General features: G+C 35.4%; 2 non-coding genes across 2 annotated transcripts; both read right to left on the reverse strand.

Annotated features, from left to right (window-relative positions):
• Positions 1-12,679: 12,679 nt before the first annotated feature.
• Positions 12,680-12,810, reverse strand: LOC149827000 (small nucleolar RNA snoR74). Its single transcript, XR_016437508.1, has one exon. It is a non-coding gene; the product is annotated as a small nucleolar RNA snoR74 (small nucleolar RNA).
• Positions 12,811-12,855: 45 nt separating this feature from the next.
• On the reverse strand, positions 12,856-12,986 carry LOC149827001 (small nucleolar RNA snoR74). Its single transcript, XR_016436384.1, has one exon. It is a non-coding gene; the product is annotated as a small nucleolar RNA snoR74 (small nucleolar RNA).
• Positions 12,987-21,757: the final 8,771 nt, after the last annotated feature.

Genomic DNA, 21,757 nt, shown 5'->3' on the forward strand with positions numbered 1-21,757 from the left:
CTCATAATTGCTCCGTCTCTTCAATTCTGAAGAAATTTACTTCAGTTGGTGAAACTAGCAGATTATGTAACCAGAGGCAATTTAGTACTGTACCTTTGGGTACGAACATGCTTCATGGGCTGGAATACACATCTACTATCACACCCTATGTAAATTTGGAACACAACGACCTACCTTTGGGTAGAATCGATGTTTCATAAATTCACACACAATCATAATTACGAATCTTAATACGGTCCAAAAAATCCTTAATTAACCCTGTTACGACAATGAAGCCATACATGATACTTCAAGTACAAGGTTTTGATGATGAGCAAGTGGAATCAACTGCATTTCAGCTAAGGCTATGAAGAAATTGATGAATTCAGTGAAGAATCTTTGAAGACTAGTGTGCAAATGTTTAATTCATTAAAAGTCTTAGATTCTTGTAAGAGCCTTACTTAGAGTGCATATTTAGGTTGCATTTCACCTTAAAAGTCTTTAGAAAAACTTTTCTAAAAAGAACCCTCATGAAAATCTTTTTAGAAAACTCTTTTCTTAAATTTTCATGTTTATTAGTCGACCAATAGACTTACCAGTCGACTAATCCTTTCGCGCCATATTTTCTAAAAAGTCATTTTTGTCAAATTAGTCGACCGAAGGTTTTATCAGTCGACTAGACAGAATGTCTGTTTTCTGGAAAATTAGCAGTAGTCGACTAATAGTTTTATCAGTCGACTGAACAGAACATGTGTTTTCTGAAAATTTAGCAGCAGTCGACTAATGCTTTTTATCAGTCGACCGAACAGAATGTTTGTTTTTCAGAAGATTTTTTAGCAGCAGTCGACTAAAAGGTTTTTCAGTCTACTGATGATATTATCAGTCGACTAACTTTTCTAAAGTCGACTAAGTTTCAAAAGTTCAGATTTTCAAACGGCTCGATTAACAGATCAGTCGACCGACGATAACTGTCAGTCTACTAATAACTAACTATTAGTCGACTAACTGATGTTTCAGTCGACTAATTTTGCCGTTTTTCTGAAACTTCAAAAAGGCGTGTCTTTTCATTTTTCAAACGTTTTGATCGTTCGAAATGAACAGTTTTGATACCCTTTCATACCCTCAACGTATGGAAAACTTTAACTATAAATATGAGTGCATTGTACACTAAAAAACAACAAGAATTCAATCGATTTGAATCATTTGCTTATTGCTTTTCACTCATATTCATTCAAGTATTTGTTTTCTCACTCACGTGATATTTTCACTTTAGTTTTTCACTCAAATCACTTTGAGAGATAGTGAATTCGTGAGTAGAGTATTTCAACAACCTCAAAAGCCAATTGCATCTCATTTGCATTCAAAAGGAAGGCTCATAGGTTGTTTTGTAAGTTGTTACTTATTTTCTGTAAAAAGGACTCCTTGGTGTAAAGGAGTTGTTTGCTTTCAGTAGGGTTGTTACTGAAAGTGGGACCAGTTATGGTCTGTGTGATCTTGTAGTTTACAAGGTTGATAGTGGATATCTCAAGCGGGTTTTGCTTGGGGACTGGATGTAGGTCGGGTTAGACCGAACCAGGATAAAATCTTGTGTTCTTTGTGTGTTTGCTTTGAGATTTGCAAAATCATTAAATATTCTGCAGACAATTTTTTAAAAGCACTATTCACCCCCCCTCTAGTGCTCGTTGCCTAGATCCTAGTGCACTTTCATTTGGTATCAGAGCACAGGTTTGCTATTACTTTGATTTGACCATCATCTATCATGACAACTACAACATCTCAGCACAAAGAAGGATGCTCCTCTGTTCGTCCTCCTCTCTTCGACGAAACAAACTATGGATACTGGAAAGTAAGAATGACAATATTCTTGCAATCCATGGATCTCGATATCTGGAGAGTTGTTTCAGAAAAGTACCAAACTCCATCAACTGATTTCAGCCGATGGACCGATGATGAAAAAAAGACTGCTTCACTAAATGCCAAAGCCATGAATGCATTATATTGTGGCGTTGACAAGGTAGAATTCAATCGCATCTCTCAATGCTCTACAGCAAATGAAATTTGGCATACTCTTCTAGTAACTTACGAAAGTACGTCAAAGGTAAAGGAATCTAAAATTGTTTTTTTAGTTCATAAATTTGAATTGTTCAAAATGAAGCAAAATGAATCTATATCGGACATGGTAACTAGAATGACCGATATAACTAACACTTTGAAATCCCTTGGAAAAGAATATTCACAAGTGGATTTAGTCAGAAAGATTCTAAGGTGTTTAACTCCTGAATGGGAGAGAAAAACCACTGCTATTGAAGAAGCAAATGATCTCAATACTCTCACTCTTGAAGACTTAGTTGGTAACCTAATGGCATATGAGGTCCAACTTCAAGACAGACAAGAAGAAGAGCCTAAGAAGAAATCTCTTGCTTTTAAGGCTATTTCTGACTCAGAAAATTTAGAAGAAGATGAAGATGAAGATATTGCCCTCATCACAAGACAATTCAGAAGATTCATCAAAAAGGGAAGATTTCAAAGAAAGGCAAAGAAAGCAGATTCTTCCATTCCCAATGAAGTAAAGTGCTTTAACTGCAAAAAGGCAGGACATATCAAGAAAGATTGTCCTCTTCTCAAAATCAAGCCCAAGGACCAATTCAAGAAGAAAAGGGCATTTCAAGCATGTTGGGATGATAGTGACTCCTCTTCCGATGAAGAATTAAATGAAGAAGTCGCCAACATGTGTTTTATAGCACAAGAAGATTCGGTAAGTCAATTTGACTATGATGAGTTATTTGAAGCATTTAATGATTTATATGCTAAATTTAAGAGTCTTAGTTCTAAAAATAAAGAGTTAAAAACTGAAAATTTAACTTTTGACTCTCAAAATAAAGTGTTACTTCAAGAAATAGAAGATCTCAAGAAGGAAAATTCTTGCCAAGCACTTGAGATAAAAGAAATTGGAGTTAGAACCAATCTCTTACAAAAAAAAATATTTAGTCTTAAAGAAAAGTCAAATGATCTTCTTTCTATAGTGACCAAATTCACAAATGGTCAAGAGAATCTAGAAAAACTTCTTGGTTCTCAAAGATGCTCGGTTAATAAAACCGGATTGGGATATAGCTTCTTTGATACTCAAAATAGACCAAATTATGTGGTGAAAAATCAAAGACATTATTCTCAACCTTTTGTTCATAAAACTAAACTTTCTAGTTCTAATAGAAATGCATCTAGATATGATTATTCTAGACATGTTTATTCTAAATCCTTTTATAGAAAGAATATTTATTATCAAAGGAAACCAAAATCCAAATGGATATGGGTTCCTAAGACTAACTCTCATGGACCCAAAAATAGAAAGGGGTCAAATGCTCTCTTTTCTGATTTTGTTGTAGGTACACAACATAAGGAGCAAATGGATATTGGACAATGGCTGTTCCAAACATATGACTGGAAGGCCGGAGTTATTTTCCACCCTCCAAAATAAGGATGGAGGAACCGTCACCTTTGGTGACAATAACAAGGGAAAAGTGATAGGTATTGGTAATATTGGTAATCCAAAATTTCCCTTGATAGAAAATGTTCTTTTAGTAGATGGTTTAATGCATAATTTAATATCTATCAGTCAATTATGTGATAAAGGTTTTCATGTTTCTTTTGAAAATGATTTCTGATTTTCAATCTAAAAAGATCATTTTTAAAGGTAAAAGAACAAACAATGTATATGAACTATATCTAGATGAATTGCCCTTTTTTAATAAAAAATGTCTTATTGTTTCAAATGAAATTCAATGGTTATGGCACAAGAGACTTGGACATGTTAACTTTAAAATTATTTCAAAGTTATACAAGAATGATCTTGTAAGAGGCCTACCTAGAATACCATATAAAAAGGATCACTTATGTGATGCTTGTCAAAGGGGTAAACAAATCAAGAGTTCTTTTAAAGCAAAATATATAGTTTCAACAAAACGTCCTCTTGAACTTTTACATTTAGATCTATTTGGACCATCTAGAATTCAAAGTTTGAATGGTAGCAAGTATGCTTTTGTTATAGTAGATGATTATTCTCGGTTTACATGGGTGATTTTTCTAAAAAGCAAAAATGATGCTTTTTCAGAATTTTCTAAACTTTGTAGAAGAATTACAAATGAAAAATCTACATCTATTATTAAAATTCGTAGTGATCATGGTGGTGAATTTGAAAATGAATCTTTTCTAAAGTTTTGTGATTTACATGGTATATCTCACAACTTTGCTTTTTCTAGAGCGGCTCCACAAAATGGAGTTGTTGAAAGAAAGAATAGAACTTTGCAAGAATGTGCTAGAACCATGCTTCAAGATAAAAATTTACCAAAATACTTTTGGGCTGAAGCAATTAATACAACATGTTATGTCTTAAATCGTGTTCTTATTCGACCAATTTTACATAAAACATGTTTTGAATTGTATTATGATTTTATACCAAAGATCTCATATTTCAAAATTTTTTGGTAGTAAATGTTTCTTGTTAAATACCAAAGATAATCTTGATAAGTTTGATTCAAAATCAGATGAATCAATATTTCTTGGATATTCTTCTAGAAGTAAAGCATATCGTATTTTCAATAAAAGAACATCTTGTATTGAAGAATCTTTACATGTTGCATTTGATGAGAATTGTGAGCAGGTTATACCTCTAAGCGAAGGAGAAGAAGTAATACTTCAAGAAGAACCCTTGATAGAGAGTACTTCTCAAGAAAATATTCATCTTCAACCGGTTTGGAAAGAAGTTCCTAATCATCCACATGAACAAGTTATTGGTGAAATAAAGAGTGGTGTCCAAACTAGAAGGCAATTAGAAAAATATATTGCAAATGTTGCTTTCATATCTAAATTAGAACCAAAGAATATCAATGAGGCTTGTGTTGATGAATTTTGGTTTTTGGCCATGTCTGAAGAACTTAACCAATTTACTAGGAATGATGTTTGGGATCTAGTTGATAGACCAAAGGATCATCCGGTAATTGGAACAAGATGGGTCTTCCGAAATAAGCTGGATGAAAATGGTGAAGTCATTCGTAACAAAGCAAGGCTAGTGGCACAAGGCTATAATCAAGAAGAAGGCATAGATTTTGATGAAACCTATGCACTAGTGGCTCGATTAGAGTCAATTCGAATGATGCTTGCTTTTGCTAGTTACATGAACTTCAAGTTATATCAAATTGATGTTAAGAGTGCATTCTTAAATGGACACATCAATGAAGAAGTTTATGTAGAGCAACCTCCAGGCTTTGAAAATGAGAAATATCCAGAAAAAGTCTACAAATTGAAAAGAGCTTTGTATGGACTCAAACAAGCACCAAGAGCGTGGTATGAAAGACTACGAAATTTTCTAGAACAATCTAGTTTTTCCATTGGTCGGGTAGACTCCACTTTATTTATTAAAAATCTTAATTCAGATATTTTTATTGTGCAAATTTATGTTGATGACATAATATTTGGTTCTACTAATGATTCTCTCTGTAAAGAATTTGCTAAAGCTATGCAGGAAGAGTTTGAAATGAGCTTGATGGATGAATTAAACTACTTCCTTGGACTTCAAATAAAGCAAACTGAAGAAGAAATCTTCATCAATCAGGCTAAGTATACAAAAGAACTTCTCAAGAGATTTGGGATGGACTCATCGAAATCAAGAAGGAATCCTATGAGTACAACTACTTCTCTTGATAAAGATGAAAATGGTAAAAGTGTAGATACTAAGCTCTACAGAGGTATGATCGGATCTCTATTATACTTAACTGCTAGTCGACCTGATATTATGTTTAGTGTTTGTATGTGTGCAAGATTTCAAGCTAATCCAAAGGAATCTCATTTAACTGCAATAAAACAAATTCTTTGTTATTTGAAAGATACTTCAAATTTCGGTTTGTTTTACCCAAAATCATCTTCCTTTGATTTAGTTTCATATAGTGATGCAGATTTTGCAGAAAGTAAATCTGATCGCAAGAGTACTAGTGGAACTTGTCATTTCTTAGGAAATTCCTTAGTCTCTTGGTTTAGTAAAAAGCAAAATTCAGTATCACTCTCAACAACTGAAGCAGAATATATAGCGGCTAGTTTAGCATATTCACAAGTACTATGGATGAAACAAACCTTAAAAGATTTCGGTTTGAATTACTCCACAACAACTATTTATTGTGATAACACTAGTGCTATAAATCTTTCGAAAAATCCTATTCAGCACTCAAGAACTAAGCATATTGAAGTTAGACATCATTTTTTAAGAGATCATGTGTTAAAAGGAGATATTTCGTTAAATTTTATTTCCACTAAAGAACATGCCAATATCTTCACTAAACCTCTTAAAAATGAAGATTTTATGAGAATTAGGAGAGAACTAGGTATTTGCTCATTTTTGGATTTATAAAAATGCTGATTTTTGAACAAAATCTCAAAATTGCACTATATTAGTCGACCAATAAATTCTAGTCGACTGGTGTTTTAAATTTTGGAATGTATCACACCATATTAGTCGACCGATATATTTCTAGTCGACTGATGATATTTTTTAGAATGAGTCGCACATTCTTAGTCGACCGATAAAGATTTAGTCAATTAAAATTTTTTAAAAATTTTTAAATGAAGGGACCCGATACTCCTTGGATTTTTAAAACACCTGTTCTTTTTAAAATAAGCATTGTTTCACTTCGTTTTCGTATCTTTTCATTTTTCTTAAAAACGAAACCCTTAAAAACGAAAACCCTCTTTCTCTTTTGCCTCTCTTTCTTCCGAAAAACCCTCGGAGTGCCGTTTGATCCCATTTTCGCTGGGATTTTCTTACCGTAACAAGGAGACGCCGGAGTCTTCTGGTTGTGATCTTGAAACGCCGGAATCCTCCTGCAGTAACTGGCGCATCTTCAAAACACGCCGGAACCCTCTTGTGTGACAGTGTGTTGCCGGAATCCCCTTATGGCCGACTTCTCACTCGCCGTCAGCCATTGTATCCTCCTCTGGTTCTGTTTCACATCACCGGACATCGTTCTACTTCTGCCGAAAATCATTTGGAAGCCGTCATTGTTTTTGGTAACTCTATTTTTTTAACCATGCCTTGTACGAAGTCTGCATCTGCAAAAGGTTTAGGTTCTTTTCCTCCTACACCTTCTTCAAGACATGGTTTTTCACTAAGATTACTTCGCAATCCTCTTTTGTATGATACTTTTGGATCAATTTCTGCACTACCTATTTTACCAGGCAGAAATGTTCTATTTCACTTGTTTTCTCGTTACAAAATAAGAGAATTATTTCCTGGTATTTCACATCTTTTTGATGCTTGTGCAAATACCCTTCACTATCTGTTTCTTATTCACTTGTTTTACACGAATTTACAAATGGATCATGAAACTGGAGTTTTGTCCTCTCTTGTTCGTGATGTTGAAACCGAGTTTGATTCGAAATTACTTGGAGAAATTATTGAAATTCCACCTTCAGACACTCTTTTCAACACTATTGAATTGAATGATGAAAGAGCTTTTGAACAAATTCTTCTTCCAGGAGCACCTCACTGCCCTCCTTTCAAAAATACTAATCTTCAAACTCGTGTACGCATTGCTGGACGAATCCTTGCCCACAATGTTCTACCCAAAACTGGTTCTTTTGATTATTATTCTACAGATCTATCTACGGCTCTTTATGTTTTATTTGGAAATATTTCTGTCAACTGGGCCAATGTGTATTTTACAAATTTGTGAAAACAAAAACCATTTCTTCTTTATGGTTGTCTTTTAACCCGTATTTTTAGACATTTCAAAGTTCCTTTAACAAATGAAAAATACATTGAGCAAAAAGAGTTCTTTGATCAAACAATTTTTAAAAGAATGAAAATTAAATATCTGCCTCCTTTAAATGTTGATCAAACTGAACCATCTGATCCTAATGAACCTTCACCTTCTGCGACACCTTCATCTTATGCAAAAAGAAAGAAATTTTTGACAAGTCAAGACCATGATGAAGTTATGCAGAGACTGGAAGCTTTAGAGCTGCATCAACATACTTTTCGTGAAGATGTGACTCAACAACTATCTTCGATTCAAAAAGAGATTACTTCAATCAAGGATTTGCTCAACTCACTTTTCTAATCTTTGTTGTCTGAACTTTCATACTTTATGGGTTGTAATATTTTAAACTTGTATCTCTATTTTGCTTATGCTATTTCTGCCCTTACTCTTTTTGATTCTGACAAAGGGGGAGAAAAAGATGATAGCAAACATTGCAGGAGATCTTGCATGAGAAATGCAAAATTAAGAGAAAAAGAAAGCTTTGAATGAATGTATTTCTAAATGCATGAAGAAATGATGAATGAAAATGCAAACCAATCAATATGTGATATATGTGCTTTAAATGTGCTAACTTTTAATGTTTTGCAGCATATTGATAGGGGGGAGTAAAATCTCCATCTATGCATCTAAATGCTTCATCTTTGATTAAGTTTGTCATCATCAAAAAGGGGGAGATTGTTACGACAATGAAGCCATACATGATACTTCAAGTACAAGGTTTTGATGATGAGCAAGTGGAATCAACTGTATTTCAGCTAAGGCTATGAAGAAATTGAAGAATTCAGTGAATAATCTTTGAAGACTAGTGTGCAAATGTTTAATTCATTAAAAGTCTTAGATTCTTGTAAGAGCCTTACTTAGAGTGCATATTTAGGTTGCATTTCACCTTAAAAGTCTTTAGAAAAACTTTTCTAAAAAGAACCCTCATGAAAATCTTTTTAGAAAACTCTTTTCTTAAATTTTCATGTTTATTAGTCGACCAATAGACTTACCAGTCGATTAATCCTTTCGCGCCATATTTTCTAAAAAGTCATTTTTGTCAAATTAGTCGACCGAAGGTTTTATCAGTCGACTGGACAAAATGTCTGTTTTCTGAAAAATTAGCAGCAGTCGACTAATGGTTTTATCAGTCGACTGAACAGAACATGTGTTTTCTGAAAATTTAGCAGCAGTCGACTAATGTTTTTTATCAGTCGATCGAACAGAATGTTTGTTTTTCAGAAGATTTTTTAGCAGCAGTCGACTAAAAGGTTTTTCAGTCTACTGATGATATTATCAGTCGACTAACTTTTCTCAAGTCGACTAAGTTTCAAAAGTTCAGATTTTCAAACGGCTCGATTAACAGATCAGTCGACCGACGATAACTGTCAGTCTACTAATAACTAACTATTAGTCGACTAACTGATGTTTCAGTCGACTAATTTTATCGTTTTTCTGAAACTTCAAAAAGGCGTGTCTTTTCATTTTTCAAACGTTTTGATCATTCGAAATGGACAGTTTTGATATTCTTTCATACCCTCAACGTATGAAAAACTTTAACTATAAATATGAGTGCATTGTACACTCAAGAACAACAAGAATTCAATCGATTTGAATCATTTTCTTATTGCTTTTCACTCCTATTCATTCAAGTATTTGTTTTCTCACTCACATGATATTTTCACTTCAGTTTTTCACTCAAATCACTTTGAGAGATAGTGAATTCGTGAGTAGAGTATTTCAACAACCTCAAAATCCAATTGCATCTCATTTGCATTCAAAAGGAAGGCTCATAGGTTGTTTTGTAAGTTGTTACTTATTTTCTATAAAAAGGACTCCTTGGTGTAAAGGAGCTGTTTGCTTTCAGTAGGGTTGTTACTGAAAGTGGGACCAGTTATGGTCTGTGTGATCTTGTAGTTTACAAGGTTGATAGTGGATATCTCAAGCGGGTTTTGCTTGGGGACTGGATGTAGGTCGGGTTAGACCGAACCAGGATAAAATCTTGTGTTCTTTGTGTGTTGGCTTTGAGATTTGCAAAATCATTAAATATTCCGCTGACAATTTTTTAAAAGCACTATTAACCCCCCCTCTAGTGCTCGTTGCCTAGATCCTAGTGCACTTTCAAACCCAACTCAGATCACTTTGGTGATTACAGGAATCGGTCAATCAAGATCTTTTACCGAAAATTATATTCGTATTATGGAGCACGCCAATGCACACATTTTAATGCATGTATATTCATGACATAATACAAGTTCATACTTCAACAAATATACATAAACTAATTGTCATGAATTTAGTTACAATTTATGCTTAAATTTATCATGCACAACTTAACCAACGCAAAATACATGAATTAACATGCATAAGTCATGCATTATTCAAAATAAATACATTATAAAGCATGAAAAATAACAAAAACATGCTCATATGGATAAAACCCAGGGTCCTCAAGTAGGAATCGGTCTAAAAACACTCTGAATCGGTGTGAAACCGCCCCAAACCGGTCATCTAAGGGTCCGAGCCGGTTCTAAACCTTATAAATCGATACTTGATATGAATAAAAGTTCATAAAACCCTATAACCGTATGCCAAAATCCATGTATTTCTTTATATCTATGAAAACAGAGTCTCAACATCACGAAACCGGTGAAAAACTGGAAAGAACCGGTCAAAAACGGCTCTGAACCGGTTCCGGAAGGGGTCAGATCAGATTCCTAATCCGATTCAGTCTCAATAGTGTTTGGATCCTGCTTTTATGGATCCAACCCAGTTTAAATGGGATCTGGGTCTGACCCGACCCATACTTAATACGGGTCGGACCCGGCCCGAACTAAAACCCGGGTTAGACCCGGTCCAAAACAGACCCGGGTCGAACCCGGTCCATAAGAGAACCGGGTTAGACCCGGTCCTAAATGGACCGAGGTTCAACCCGGTCCAAACCAAACCCGGGTACGACCCGGTCCTTCATGGACCCGGGTTCGACCCGGCTCTTAATGGGTCCGGATCGAACCCGTTTCAAAATGGAGACCCGGTCTGGTCCCCTGATTGAAATTAAACAGAAACCCGATGGGTTTCTGTTTGAAATTTCAAGGAAACCGAAAAGGGTTTCCTCCCTTTTCGGTTCCACGGCGACCCACGTCGCCGTAACGGTGACTGACGCTGGACCCCGGTGACCTGCATCACCCCACGGTGACGCCGATCCGGCGACAACCCCCGGTCAGAAGACGTTGCCCCACGGCGACGCTTCGCGGCCTCGTCGTCCAATGGTAGAAGACCGGCACGACCTGCCAGTCCGGCGGCAGCCCCGGCAATGTCAGCAAGGCTGCCGCCGATCAACGACTGTTGTGGCCGGCAAAACGCTCTACGACAAAACCTCTTCCTCCGGCGACCCACCCCCCGGCGACAGGTAAGGGTTAAACAATTTTTTTTTATTGTCGTCGGTTTACTGGTCACTCCGGCAATGAGGTTGGGTAACCTGGGCACCGGCAAGACCGCTGTTGTCAACTCTGCAGTTTTCCGGCAAAAGCCCCTTGCCCAACGGCTGAAATGGAAAACAGAGAAGAAAAGGGGGTTTTTCAGGCGACGGCTCACCGGCAGAGGGTAAACCCCTCTGCAGCCCAATGGCCACAGGCGATTCGAGGGTTTTACATCTGCAGCTTATCGGTGGTTGTCGCCCCACGGTGACTCCACTGACGTCAAATCGCCGAAATGGCCTACACAACCATGCGCAACGGAAATGCGTGGCAGCGTGGGCCCATAACCCAATGTTGGCGTATCCCTGCAAAAACAACATTGACAGGGAGAGTACCTGAATTCGCCATAGTTCGTGTAGGAAGTTCGGCGTTCTCCTCAGCCGGTCGACCCCCACAATGAGCCCAGGCCTTAGGTCGACGGTGAGCAGGACCCTTTTCGCAGCGTCCGAATGCGGAGCAAAATTTGGGCAGGGAAACCGCTACAAGTCTATCATCATCCCAGTAGCCCCTAACCCCTTATTTATAATGGGAGATTAGGCAGTTAAGTGAATGTCGTCTCTCCACATTCACGTAACTCCCACCCACTATCTCCATTACTTGGCCACTTACATGACCCACTAAAGGTTGTCAAACCGGTTCAGACTGTGGGTTGGACCCTTAACCCATAATGTCCAACAATATCGTCATCGGCCAACTCAAGAAACAGAAATTGCAGAAGAGGCAAAGAAATGAAGATGAAGGCAAAATTGCCAACAATTTGGTCAGATTATTTGTATGTCATTGAAATAAACTTCTTTTGGCAAAAAATGCAACAAGTTCTCAAAAACTCAACATCATATCCATACACCAAACATGTTATCAAACAAAACTCAAAATTTCCAATATTGAGAGAAGTCGTGATGATAAAAAACAAAAATAAGGTCAGAAAGCAACCATAAAGATTCCAAAAAATCAAAAGACCACAACAGTATTTAATATTGCATCAAATGCTGAATTAACAAAAGAAAAGTTTCCAACAAAAGAAGTTACTAAAATCAACAAGACAAAACAAGCTAAATAGTTGCTTTCCTAACATAAAAGATCAAAATGAATATAGCCCCACACATGAAGGAGATAAGAACAGCAAAGATCCCAACATCAAGAAGAACTTTAAAGAGGCCTCAATAGAACCCTGCATAAATCATTTGAAAATTGCAACTTAAGCTAGAACATTAAGCATCAAGTACCAAAACTATAGAAATCCACAGAAAATCAACTTCTTATATGGCCTGCCTAAACTAGAACTAAAAAAACAATTTTCAATCATCCTCACACCTAAACATGAGAGATACACGTTTTCACAGCAATGAACAGATTCAAGCTTGAAAAGCCCCCAAATATTGCAAGGATCACAACAAATGAGGTTTCACACAGAAACCAGAAATAAAAAGCATCTAAACATTGTGTCAAATCATTTTTTGAACCTCTTGTCACAGGCAAAGCCTACAATGATTCACCCAATAACAATGCATTCTTTGTCCCTAAAGCTTACGAGAGACCAGTTCATTGAGGCAACAAGCCCCTGCTTTTACTCTTCAGGTTTTACATAGAAACCAGAAATGGAAAACATCAAAACATAGTGTCACATCATTTTTTGAACCTTTTGTCACAGGCAAAGCCTACAATGATTCACCCATTAACAATGATTTCTATGTCCCTGAAGCTTACGAGAGGTCAGTTCATTGAGACAACAAGCCCCTGCTTTTTCTCTTCAGATTTTGCACCAATTCCTATCAAATTTGGACCAATTCCTATCAAATCCCATCTCGATAAAACAATTAACAAAAAGAACAACACTATGTAATTGTTGTATAGATAGAACCATACAAATTATATCAGTTTGCATGCTCAAATTCTAATCTAATATTTGCCACAAGGTCTGATCCATAAATTTTACTTTGACGCTGGCCAATTTCAGGTCTTTAGGGTGTGTTTGCATCGCGGTACAAACGTGTGTGGAACCAAGCGGTCGAGCGTGTGGTGTGTACCACATTTGAATGAGCAGAATAAGGTATCCCAGAATGGGGCTGGCTGGCGTTGGGAGACCATGGCTAAGAGGGACAGACATCAGGGTGTCATCGTCGGCCTCTCACCAGTGGCCTCGCAGCCCAGCCGCAGCACAGGGGGTCGAGAGAGAGAGGGAGGGAGAATTTTTCCGGTTCAAATAAAAAAGCAACGACGGCTTAGCGACAGACATATTTCTTCATGCCTTAAATTAGCGGTGGATTAGCGACAAATTTTTTGCGTTGTGAATTCATTGCTAATTTGCGACGGAGTTTGCGGCAGAAAGTTTTCATCGCTAATCTGTCACTAATTAGCGATGGATTTTGAGACGAAATTATTTCGTCGCTAATTCCGTAGATAATTTCATTTTTAGCGAGGATTAGTATTCTCTAGCTAATCCGTCATAAATTTGAGATGAAAATAATTCATCGCAAATTTTTGTCGCTAATTAAGGTTTTTCTTGTAGTGCTTTATATTCTTACAAGTTGAAAAGTAAGCTCATTATAAAAACAAGAATCACCCCACACATCCTCTATTCCTCTTTTTTTCTTCTTTCTTTTTCTTATTCTCTCTCCCTTTCTCTCTTCTTTGTTCTTATGTTTTGGGAGAAGGCTCCAATGGAACTTGGAAAAAAAAGGGTACAACTAATCTTGGCAATGTTGTTGTAAAGAGGGAGGACTAGCCGAAGGACCCAGCCAGCCATGCATCAAAGTTTTTGGTCTTTTTGGTACTTACAAGGTAGGGGGTTCTATGCTCTACACGTAAAACAAAATTTGTTGGCATGAATTCCATCGATTTTTCATAAGTATAGATCCTAAATTATGTCTTCCATACGTGGGTTTGGCTTAGGGTTATCAAAGTATCTGATTGAAACAGGTTTTCAAAAGAAAACCCTTCTAAAAATCATATTCTTCTAAAAGTCAATTTCTCAAAAAATTAAAATGTAGAAATTTCGAAATACATGAGTTATCTAGTTATTTTTTTGAAAATTTTGATTTGGGTTAGTATATCATGTTAATGTGGATGCTCTGTAAAAATTTGAATGATTTTCACGGTTGAATTCCTTAGAAATTACATATTTTGTGTTATCGGGTTTTTTAAAACAAAATTCAGTATATTTTGTAAAAACCATGATGTCTTAAATATTTTATGCAAAATTTAATTGAAAGTTGTAGTGTACATGCATGTGAATAGTCTAAAATTATTTTATAAATTTTTTATTTTTATTTGTATGCAAATTATGCGATTTACTTCATTTATTGTGAAATTTACCAAAATTATTTATGAGAAAATAAGCCCTATGTGAGACGGGTATGTTTTTCGGCCAAGCGGTTGCGAAAATAAGATTTGTTCATTGTATTGTATCTTAGTTTAGTGTAGTTAAAAGTTTATAATTTTTCTAGTTTAGTTTATGTAGAAAAAATCAGAAGTACAGATTTGGGTGACCCATTTTGGCCCCACCCGAATGCATATGCCTGATATTTTGTATTTTCGGCCTAACACTCGACCGGGCTCATAACTCCCTCGTCTAGAGGAGTTTTGATGAACGGTTTATTGCGTTAGAAAGCTAACAAAACTTTACAACTACTATGAAATTTTGGGCTTTTTCATGGACTGATCACTGCTCTGTGATAGACGAAATAAAAAAGTGCAAGCTTGTAGTAAAACATTTATAACTTTCTCGTACGAATGAATTTTTATGAATAGTTTGCGGCTTTGGAAAGCTGACAAAATTTTATTTAATCTGTAAAAATTTTAGGTCTGTTTACCAAATGTAAATTTTTTTGTAAACTCTGTAACAGTCAAAAAAAGTTGAATCTTTCACAAATTGAAACTGATCTTAGGACCGAACCCTAAAACTTGTGTAGTTTGTTTCATGAATGTACGTACCTTTATAATTAGTATGACAAATATTTTATTTGGCATGAATCTGATTATATATAGGGAATGACATGCCTATGCTAAGGCATGAATGTATGCTTAAGTTAATAAGATGTGTTTGCCTGAGGGGCTACGCGCTAAGAAAGGGATTGAAAGGTCCATCTTGCATAATGAATTTTAAATGTTATAATGTTATCCATGTTGTTTATTTATGTATATTCAAATGATGATGATGATGATGATGAAATGGAATGGATGCATGCAATTTATTAATGTTATCGCATTGCTTATGTACATGCATGTGTGTCTGCAAGCATGAGAATGAATGTATTAATTAATGGAATGCACTAATGAATGCATAATTTACCCTAAAAGTCGATGAATCCTTATGATAGATTCAATCATGATGTTGTATGTAAAACATTAAATTAAATAAGTGAAACATGCGACATTAAAGTAAGGACTTGCAAAGAGAGGGCAAGTGGTATATTCAGCTTCATGAAATTCTATTTTGAGTACGAAAGGTTGATCCTCCTCACCCATGAAGATAGAGGAAACCCTCTGCATTATACTGCAACGTAGGAAAAAAAAACTCATGAGTAAAATTCTGATGTATCGAGATGGAGGTGTTAAGAGTCTCTCTCGCACTTGTCGTCCCTCACCCGGAATTGGTGAAAGGTGCATGGCCAAGCTAAAGCCACTCCTGTATAAAAATACCGCATGTGTCATGGCCCTTATCCAGGTGTCTACCCGTGTTTGTACCCACAGGGCTAAGAAGTAAAAACTTAAGATATATGTGCATTAGTTAGGCATAACATGCATTGTTTAAGAAAGAAAATATAATTAAAGATAAGATCTGGTTCATGCATTGAATGACTTCTGCATTGGTAAGTTCATGCATTTTTACGTGCTTTGGTTAAAATGAGTGATGCATATTTGTTCATTATTGTAATTCGTATGCTTGTTTTAATTACTGAGATGCATGATTAATTTTTTATATTTAATTTATGAAAAGTTAGATGAAATTTCTGTTTTTGAATTTCTGTTTTACTAGTTTAGTATAATCTACCCTACTGAGACATTATATGTCTGACCCTATTTGGTTTAATATTTTTTCAAGAAATGAGTAAGGCTTGCACGTGATGGCAAGAGGTTGCGATGGGAACCAAGCCATATCTTTCCTAAACCTTCAAAGATTTTAAGACTTTGATTTATTATTTCAATTTAATTACAATTAGATAAATGTAATTAATTATGAACGATTGTGGATGTTTAATTATTTTATGAATGCTTAAGTTTATTTTTAATTTTATGATTGTATGGTTAAGAATGGTTACGAAAAGTAGCACGTTAAATTTTAGACCCGATAAGTTTTTTTGTTGTATTTATTGAAGTGTTTAAAAGTATTAAAAAAATCATTATTTTTCGAGTTTTAAAAATTGGGGTGTTACACCTACTCCCTGCAAGGTAAACCCTGGGTGAGCTCACTGACACCCAAACCCTTGTAGAGCCCACCAGTTGAAGGCACCCACACAGCCAGGTGTTCGTATGCCATGAACGCCTTGCAGCTTCTCTCCCATTTCCTATTACCTTGAAGTACACAATGGATGACATTTAACTTTGAACCAGCCAAAAGCTAACCAGGTAATAAAGACATTTTCTAACTTTTCAATGACATTAGGCATGAATTAATTCAGTAAGATTTTGTATCATAAATGGAATTTTGCGCAAAACAAAATATCTAAAGTTTCTGCAAAATGTCACAGGATTTTAAAAATTTAGTTTGACATTAACGAGTTTTCTACTAGAGCTGTTTAAGATTTTGTTGGGTACCTAACAACATGAGATATAAGGATAGTGTGGCACTGCACATACACATGGACAAATATTTTATACACTCAAGTCTTATTGAGGAGGATCAGGTGCAATGTGATTACAAACTTTTAGTGTGTTGTTGCACCTGATCACCCTCCATCTTTGGGATACAACCAATAGCAGATGGTGGGTGATCGGGAGATAGAGGGTGATCAGGTGCAGCAACAACACACAGAAAGTGTGCAATCATATTACACCTAATCTGCCCTCTGTGTTATTGTGTTATCATAGTTGTGACACAGAAGCATTTTTCAGCAATATAAAAGGCCTTACTTGGATGACATGGGGCAAAACCAGGTTTTTAAGAAACTTAATTTTGCCTCGAAACTAGGGATACAAAATGTTTAGATGACCAAACCAAGTTGTGGTCTTTAAAAAAATTTAAAATAAATAAGGAAATTTAAATAAAAGAGAGCCAGGCCATTTTTAGGCTTGCCACCAACCAGAAAATGGTCGAGTCAGTGTTGCCTTCATTGAGTGACACAAACTCGATCATTTTCCAGCTGATAGCTAGCCAGAAAATGGCTGGCCAAATATAAAGCAGAAAAAAATAAAAAAAATAAAAACCAAAAAAATGTGGCCAGCCCTTTTCTGGCCAGTGGCTAGGCAGAAAATGGTTGCCCGCCCTTTTATCTTACAAAAACAAAAGGATATAGCACTGTCAGCCAGAAATGGCCCGACGCCATCGAGGCGGGGAAGGAGTGGGATGATGATCGGAAGTGAACGAGAGCAGATCGGGTGAAGTGATCTCCATAAAAAAAGGAATATTCACAGCCTCTACAGAGATGGTAATCTCTGTCTCTCTATTCGTATTTCTCTGTTTTGTATATCTCACTATAGAGAACGAGAAAGTACCTTTTTTATCAACCCTGGGGCTTAATTCTTTTTTTATTTTTGGTGAAAATGCTCTCCTTGATCCTCTCTTATCCAACTATCATGCATGTGACAATTATCATTCATGTATTTGATACCTTCCAAATACGTGCATGAGAGGTGGGTCATGCACGCATAGGATACCAGGCCATTGAGATGGCCCCTTCTCGGCGGTTCTAGATTCTCTCATTAAAGAAGATTTAATCCTTTCTTAATAGATAATAATTTCCTTAATGGACTTATAGCCACAAATCCTTACATCTCCCACTTGGCCATAACCCATTTAGGAGTGTTCAATGTCACAAATTCTACTCTCACTTTTATAGGCTTTTGGACTTGTACACTCACCACTTCGTATTCTATTCATGGATATTATGGATTTTAATATGAGCATCGTGAGGATTCCTTTCACACTAAGTGAACTATTCACTCATGATTAATTTACACATACCTGAGTCACATTTGACTCACATTTCTTGTAAAGACATCCTCGATAACTACATTTGTCAATAGATTGGCTACCATGTTTGTTGAAGGTAATTAACTAACTAAGATTTCATTCTTCTTTATCATATCATGAAAATACTGATATTTTACCTCAATATGTTTACTCTTAGAGCTATCAACCCTAGAGTTTATCAAGCTTATTACAGCTTTATTATCAAAGTTTTATTATCACAGTTTATTTGGACTAGTTCATTCGAGATATCTAGACTCAACTAATTAAATAAGTGACCGATTCAAACTTCAAAGGTTGTAGCCATGCTACAAGCTATATATTTAGCTTCTTGAGTATGCAAAGTCAACATCAGAATAACTAATATGCTTTAGTTTTTCAAAAGATTACTTTGGTATCTACTCACTGGACTCACAACAAAGTTAATGTCTATTATAGTGTGTAACATTGCAAACATCAGGCTATCAATCGCCTCAGCATAAGGGACTTCATTTTTTTTTGTTCATCCTTTGGACGATCATTCTTAGTTTCATTCCTTTCACAATAGAGGTTAATTTAGTTTTATTGTTGTTCATTTTGAATTTCTTTAAAATGTAGTCAAGATATCTTTTATGTCTTAAGTGCAACAATCTAGACTATATCTCTCTTGTGATTTTGATTCCAAGCACATATGATGCTTCACCCAAATCTCTCATCTCAAACTAAGATTATAGCAAAGTCTTGGTTTCAATAACCATTCCAATATCATTCACTACTATGAATATATCATCACCATATAAAGACAAGATAGTAAACTTACTCCTACTTTTACTGACATATACACAATAGTCTAGCTTATTTGCAACATAACTTAATTTGGTAATTGCCTTATGAAAAGGTATATACCATTGTCTAATTAAGTAATTGCTTAAGTCCATACAAAGATTTTTTCAACTTGTACACCTTATTGTCTTGAACTTTTATAATAAAGCCCTCAGGTTGTTACATATATATATAGTCTCTTTTAGCTCACTATTCAGAAATAATGTTTTTATATCCATTTGATGTAACTCAAGGTCAAAGAATGCCACTAAGACCAATATAATTCAAATATAAGCAAATTTTATCACTGGACAGTTTCTTTATAATCGGTGCCCTCACGTTGAGTATATCCTTTCACAACAAATCTTGCTTTAAATTTGTCAATGGTCCCATCAGCTTTATCTTTTTTTCTTAGGACCCATTTGAAACCAATTGTCTTGTGATCATTAGGCAATGTTACAACTTTCCATACTCCATTCTTTTCTATTGAGTCAATTTTATCTTTCATTGTTCAAATTCATTAATTGAATTCATGTGAACTAATCACATCCTAAAAGCTAAAATTATCTGCAACTTCATCTAAATCAATGAAGTAACACAATTTCTCCACCAAATACACAATAGTAATCATCTAAATAGGATGGAGGAACTTTGATCCTTTAATGTCCAGTTATATACTATGGAGACTGCTCGTCATCTACAGCTGACTCTTGATCCTTTATAAACGGCACATAATGTAACGCTTTGAGATTTTTAACTACTTGTAAAACATGTAAAAATCAAAACTTTTTTTATTAAAATAATCATCAGCAGAAACATTTTTAACTTTATTTCAAAACCTCAAGTGGGTTATATTTCACATAATAACGATTATACTGAATTTAATGTGGATAACCTTTTGCATTCAAAATACTACAATGCAATAAATGTTAATGTTTTTAATAACATGTATCCACAATTCAATGCCTAGGAAAGGATAAGGATTGGCTCTCAACACTGCCGCAACATCCTGCATTCACAGTTAAACTTATAATCACCTGTATGTCCATAAAAAGGGTCAGACTCATAAAAGCGTGTTAGGTCTACACCAGAACACATGGTGAGTATACAAAGCTAATATAGGTAGCACATTAATGATAATATAATCTATTTAATCAGATATCCATGATATACATCCATCATGATACACATATGTGATATATATCAATAAGGAAAACACAATGCATTTATTAGCAAAGTAACTAAGTAGGTGTGATGTGTTATATAAAACAAATTCTTTTATTTATAAACCATAGGAAAAGTGAACTGTTATAACCTAATTTACAAAATCAGTGATAAACATTGTTAAGTTTCACACCTTGATAAGACCTATTGCATTATCCAGCTCACACTTAACTTTACTACCCAAGTCGATTTCAACAACCTGCAATCAACTTTCACCCATCTTATAATTGCATTTTTACTTCAGAATCCAGAGCATGCCATGCGAAATCAACAAATTCATTGCACTACCAACCAAAATGGATGGATGACAGAGGAAACGTAAAAGAAAGATTCAGAATGTCATGAATAAGTTTATGAAAATAACAAATACTTATAAACATATTTGTTTGTAGGCATGATGTGGCATTCACCTAATATATCAACATATTTATTTCAATCATACCATGATCTATAGTCGATCTGAGTTTAGCATGTAATCATGCTATAACAATTAGAGCACAACTAAATCCATATATTCACAACTGGTTATTTCAACCAACTCATTCGACTATCATAATCAATATATTTAACTTGTTTACACTCATCGAGATTTACTGCATATTAAAACAAGTTCCCTGTCGGATTATCTTGTCTTAAAACATACCTCCTCATAGGCTCATCCTTATCTGACTACCTGGTATTGGACTGGTTCACTCTCACAAAATCGTTCTAGCTAGGCTACTGGTATTGAACTTGTACATCCTTACAAACTCGTCTTACCCAGACTATCCAATCTTGGATATATAAAACCTCACAAGATTGTCTTATTAGGAACAATTTCTCAATAGGTGATTTTATCAAGTGAATTCTAGTCATACATGCATAAACACATTTGACCACTCACAGGGTTGATGGCCACTAATTTGGACACTAGAATGCATACATTCAACATGTATCATATCACGAATGATAGTCATATGATAATTCAACATGTAATCACATATTAGCATATCAACAAGGTTCTATGACCTAATAGATCCATAATTGAGCTTACGCATATATTGCATGCACTCATAACTTCACATCATGTGACATTTCAATATCGTATAAAAGCATGTCATCATATGCATGGATATCATAACATAGTCACATATACATTGCATTTTAAATATTCATAAATTGAACATCGGCACCTATGTCTACAAAACAAGTAAATCCAAATCATAAGTATGTGAATCCAAGCATGCACATATATAAAACATAAAATTTCATGCATACGTATGTGGACATGCATATTCCATAACATGAGCATCTAAACCTCCAGTATATGTGTTTCCTACGTAGTTCAGGTCACACATACGCAGTTCAAATCATACATACGAGCA

The sequence above is a fragment of the Nuphar pumila genome, chromosome 10, assembly GCF_984573655.1.
Source record: "Nuphar pumila chromosome 10, dmNupPumi1.hap1.1, whole genome shotgun sequence".
NCBI classification, from domain to species: Eukaryota; Viridiplantae; Streptophyta; class Magnoliopsida; order Nymphaeales; family Nymphaeaceae; genus Nuphar; species Nuphar pumila.